This window comes from Onychomys torridus, chromosome 16, assembly GCF_903995425.1.
Source record: "Onychomys torridus chromosome 16, mOncTor1.1, whole genome shotgun sequence".
In the NCBI taxonomy this organism is placed as follows: domain Eukaryota; kingdom Metazoa; phylum Chordata; class Mammalia; order Rodentia; family Cricetidae; genus Onychomys; species Onychomys torridus.
Window position 1 is genome coordinate 30,902,691 of NC_050458.1, and position 6,000 is coordinate 30,908,690.

Below are 6,000 nucleotides of genomic sequence, written 5' to 3' on the forward strand. Positions count from 1 at the left end.
TTTTAGATGTTCTTTCTTTCCCCCTTTAAATTTGAGACCTGGAAACAGTACCATCATGGTCAGATAGCTGAACGTTTGCTTGAGTAAACTGATGCTAGATGGTCTTCTGAGCCACATGTAAGCAATGGCCAGTTCTGATGTTCGACCCTAATTTGCCCTTTGCTCACTCTGCTATTGATCACAGTGATTGATGTGTTACATTCTCTGTTAATTGTTCCTTCTTAAAGAGGGGGGATTGTGATGATATAGTGTGTACCCTAATAAACTTGCCTGAGGATCAGAGGGCAGAGCCAGCCACTGGATTAGACATAGAGAGGTCAGGCAGTGGTGGCACATACCTTTAATCCCAGCACTTGAGATTCTCATGACTTTGCTTGGGAAGTAATCCCAGGAAGAAATATGGCAGGGCAGAGAAAGCTATATAAGGCATGAGGAAACAGGAACTCACTCTCTTTAGGCTGAGAATTTCATAGAGGTAAGAACTAATGGCTGGCTGTTCTACTTCTTTGATCTTTTAGCTTTCACTCTGCTTGTTCTGGGTTTTTCCCTAAAAGACCATCTAAGATTTGAACAACAGGAAACACTTAAGTCTGTGCTGTGGAAGTGCCTGCATGACTGATGGTAGCTCTGTTCACCAGAGAGTCACCACCACTGTCACTGTTATTATGAATTAATTAAATCACTTTCCATGATGGGAATCCAAATGAAATCAGCTTAGGCGAAGAACAATGGATTACACACATTCTTGCAACTTCGTGACAGAAATGTCTGGGTCTTGAGACAAACCAGAACTGCATCTTTTCATAATTCTAGACTGCTTGATTTCATCTTATTTGTTGACTTTTCTCTCTTTTTACTTGGCAACTTCTCCAATATGTGGATTCCATAACCCCACATATTGTAGGTAGCCTATTCAGTTCCTATTAATACAAGTTTGGAAAGTCAGTAGGCAAACTTGTCACAGAGACCTATAAAAAATGCCCCAAATAGAAAAAAAATCTACATACATGAAACTCCATTTTTGATAGTACAATTTTGGAGGCAACCCAAATCTCATAAATGTAGCAAATTAATTTGGTGGAGATTTATAGATTCACTGAAAAATTTCTTTTTGTAGAATCTATAATAATGTGGTAAGTCATGTCATTATTGCATCAAGGGAAAACTGAGATACAAAATTGTTTATGAAACATTAAAACATGGGTAGATAGATATACTTAATCAAATCTTTTTCTATTGATACTATGGGGTCAAACGCCAAAAAGTCACTTTCACTATTTCCTTCTTTTAGGAATATTTTGGGCCACTTTTTTTTACTGTTTTTTTAAAAATACATATATGTATGTAATATACTTGGATCATATTTACCTCACTCACTCATCTCCCATCTCTCTTTCACTGGTACCCTTCTTCATCCAAAATTATGTTCTTTCCACTTTTATAATGTTAAAAAAAAATCCTAGTCCTGGAAATGAGATAGCATGTTTGGTACCTACCTTTCTGAGTCTGGTATGTTTAGTTTCACATGATGGTCTCAAGTTCCGTTGTCTTACTTCTCTTCTGAATATCATCTCACATTTTCCTACCTCCACTCTGTTGCTTTTATGAAGGCTTCCATGTCACTTTTTGGCAGATTTTTTTCCTCACCATTCTTGACATCACTGGCCCTCAACAGAGTTGATCCTTATCCCTTTTTAATACTCTCTTGGACTCCGTTGCACCCCTATTCCTTCCCAGTCCCCTGCCCTCTTCACTAATCTCACAACTTCTTCCCTTTGACCCCTCAGAATAAGAATGCTGCAGGTCCTGATCTAATCCATGATATCATCTGTCTGTCTGACTGTCTGCCCGCCTATGTATGTATGTATGTATGTATGTATGTATGTATGTATGTATCTATCTATCTATCTATCTATCTATCTATCTATCTATCTATCATATACCCATTATGTATCAGTGCATCGGCATATCATGTTCTCCCTCTGCTGATTTATTTGTTGGAATACTTTCTGCATCCTTCAAGGATGAAACTGCAAGAATTACAGTACTTATCTGCCTTCCAACTACTGTGTCATCAACACCTCCTACAGTATTTGACATATATAGACACTTAATGAATATGTGTAACTTTGGGGATTGCTTCCCCTAACCATTATTTCTTTCCTGTCCATTTTAGAGTTAAATGTGCTTCTATGTAAATAGGCAAAGCATACATGTATATAGGTATACAAAGGTCCAAAAATTTTAGCAAAGGGGGCATTGCCTTTAGATTTCAGGCATCCTGTCAAATTCAATAAGCCCAAATTATTTAGCTTCTTTGAAATCAACTTCTCAACCTTTCAAGGCTAAAACTCCATAGGCCTTGCTTTCTTTTTTCCAGTGGGAGCCTAAATGGGACATTGCACATGAATGGTTTATTGAGTGGTTAAATACTTCAGAAACATCAAGTGTTATTTACTTTTATCACCCCATATGCTTTTCCATAGTCCACTTCCTTCAAGGGGGTCTGTATATTAGGGAAAATCTCCATGGTCTTAGACTGAGCTAGGGAAGATGAGAGAGAGAGAAGGGTTGGCTATAATTATAAAATCAAATGTTATTCATTCTTCCAGAGGCCAGTCTCCTTTAGCTACAAGGATCTTTTCCTTGATTTGGGTGAAAAATTTCACCCATGAAAAGTATGTCTTGTTTGAGCCCTAGGCACATTATGTGTGTTACATTCTAGTCTTTCTTTTCATTCCTGAATTTACTTTATGTAATAAAAAAACCCAGCAACTTCTGCTAGGAGTTTTATAGCCACTCAGAGAGAAATCAGTTTGTCCTAGGCTTTTGATTCCTAAAACAATGGGTCAAAATGGCTATCAGCCAGACTAGATGGAAGCGTCCTACAGTCCTTATGGCTGATCCTGTGCAGGTTCAAGAGGAAGGAGATTAAGGAAAACCGCTTGATGGCATTTTGGCCTAAAAGGCAGACCCTGTAGCCATGAGTTTGAATTTCATTTCTCCGCCTCACCAGCAGTGTGACTATGAACATTGACAAACATCACACAGTGATCATAAGAATTGTGAAAATGTATCATAAACTATAATATGCTAGGCAAACTATGCTTACAGATAATCCCAGCCATTGATTGGCTCATCAAAGGGAACAGATTCAGAACAGCAACACACCTGTCCTCCACTTGCCAATGAGCCACCCATGCTGGGACACTCACATCTCTGAGTCAAATTCAACTCATTTCTGGGATGTCTTTCAAATTCTTTCCTTTTTTTTTTTTCCCTAGGTATTATGAAAAGACAATTTGGTGTATGTTCTCCCAGCAGGGTGCAAGACTGAGCACCAGATTTTCTTAGAAGATGCACACACACACACACACACACACACACACACACACACACACACTCCACAGGATTTAGTGCACAGACGTTGATTTCATTCCTTACCAAGTACCAAGTGTGAGTATTTATCATCTTAGAGCCAATGGCTTTGAGACACCGCAACGTCATTCCTCGGAAGACCTACACACGTCATGAAAAGAATACAAGTTTGTTCCTCAGATGCACTTGCTGTTTGTAAAGTTCTAAAAATGTGAAAATCTGGATTACACCCTGTGCTTCAGGAATGAGAAAGAGGGTCCTGAAAGCACAGTGTGAATGAGCTTCTCACTTATTTGGCAGTAGGAGTGGTTCATGCTCTCCACTACAACTTTCTTGACACTTCCAACACTGGCTCAGTTACGTAACGCAGGAAACATAACAATGCCCGAAACGCTCCTACTGCTCTCACTATCCGTGTTTTCTCCACTGACATCATATAGATTATGAGAGATATTCATCAATATTTTACTAGATGATAAAGATGAGGCTGAGAGAGAAAGGACAACAAAGGTCAACTACTGGAATTTGAATTTACTCTGACTAGATTCATCGAATACTTGAAGGTTCCAAAAGAATTCTCACCTGTGTTCTACACCACACAGTGTCTGTAAATTCCAGGACCCAAAGTGGAAAACATCATTCTCGAAAAGTGTTGGTCCAGGATCACTTGACATAGATAAGGCTGTAACCAACAGCAAGGTGACTGAATTCAAGAAATGCAGTTTTATAAAAGGTAATTGCACTGTCCTGTTAACACTTTTATGTTATTTGTGATTAATGAAATGGAGGGGGCCAATCATTACAATTATAGCCAGAAGAAACCTCATATTCTTAGGTTGTGGCAAGCAGCACAACTATATAAAAAGAATATGAGGAGTTGGGGAGTGGGCTCGGTGAGTCAAAGCACTTGATATACAAACATGAAGATTTGATTTTGAGCCCTCAGTACCCAAGCTAGACACAGTAATATGCACACACAGTACTAGCTCTCCTACTGTGAGATGGGAGAGAGGGGCAGGAAAAAGCTCACAGACTAGCTAGTCTGGCATACACAGTTGCAAATACGAGACCCTGTCTGAAACAAGGTAGTAAGTAAAAACTGACATTCAAGGTTGCCCTTTGACCTCCACATTTTGGCTAATGCACACACACACACACACACACACACACACACACACACACACACACACAGACACACGGACACAGACACATGCACACACAAAAAGGTTTTTTTTTTTTTTTTTTTTTTTTTTTAAGAAAGAGTATGATGTTCAGTGTTGGACCCTGCGTTTGAGATGATATGACTCTGGACAGATGGTTAGATTTTTAGGACTCTGAAAAACTCTGGCTTTGCACAGAGAACTCAATGAGATCAGATTTTAAAAATGAAAGCTCTAAGCTTATTACTAAAGTGTATTAATGATAGGAATGATAACCTTAAAATGTGTAGGTGATAGTCATTTAGCCATTTTCCTAGAACAGAAACCATGGGAAACCATAGCACAAGGACCTCATGTTCCTGGATGGATGTGGAAGATCTGAAAGTGGCTGATGAATGATTTGCAGAGAGCAGATAGACAGGGTTATAATGTGGTTTCCATTCCATTTCTGGTCAACCTGTATTCTAGTAGTCTGTGCTTCATGGGTCCAGGAAGATCACACAGATGGTACTGTCTGCTACCCACAGCCCCAAAGCTGCAAACCCTTCACATATCCTCTGCGGACATCATACACTTGGGAAACTTCTAGGTAAATACCATCTCTCTTAGCATTATGATTTTAGCTGTACAGTGTGAGCAAAGATAAGCAATTACAAACTACAAATTAACTCAAATCAATGCATGCATTAAAATTATCATTTTTAAGGATTTATTTTTTTAAATATATAATTGATCCCCTCTCAGATTTAATCCTGTTTGGATCATCCTTTCAATCTATTTAGATTTTTGGGAACATCAAATTCTTGCACCTTTTCTTTTTTATTACCCAAATTGTTTCATTGGTCTACACAGGCAAACAAGAGCTTGCACATGCACACACCCACACATACCCACACTGGTAGACAGATAATGAAGAAATGTTGGGTGTACTTATGTTTAGTATAGCCCTTAGGGTTGAAAAAAATCACACCTCAAAGCTGGGGAGATAGCAGCCATTGTTAGGCTACCTATGCCCCAACGCTCAGTCAATGATTTCATACATATGTCCATATAGGCAGCACTAATTAGACTTAGTGGGATTTTAAGAATAAAAGGGCATAACGTTTGGCTTGAGTTGGGAGGTATGTTGGAGATCATGACTAGAGAAAGGGAGCAGGAGATGCATATGAACAAGACACATTGAACACAAGTATACAATTTTCAAAAAAAATTAAAAAAGATGCAATAACAGGCTATGGAGTTCTTAGCAAATCCACAATTAAGAATATGCATGTCACAGGTACTTCAAGCTAATTGCCTCTGAAGGTCTTAACAGGTGGCTCATTGCTTTGCTTTGGTATCACCATCCATTGCCTTAAATAGGACCTCACATTCTGAAGAGGAGACAGGTGGCCAGCAGCCCCTTTAATTCACTGAGAATGCAAATAATTTGCAGGGAAGAAGAGGCTGTTTGGTTCCTGCC

At 39.0% G+C, this 6,000-nt stretch overlaps 1 long non-coding RNA gene across 1 annotated transcript in view; it reads left to right on the forward strand.

The window, feature by feature from the left end:
- LOC118597441 overlaps positions 1–4,522 on the forward strand; it is a 161,468-nt gene extending 156,946 nt beyond the window's left edge. Inside the window, exon 8 of the long non-coding RNA XR_004946815.1 lies at positions 3,285–4,522. This is a non-coding gene — a long non-coding RNA (uncharacterized LOC118597441). The remainder of the gene's footprint in view (positions 1–3,284) is intronic.
- Positions 4,523–6,000: the final 1,478 nt, after the last annotated feature.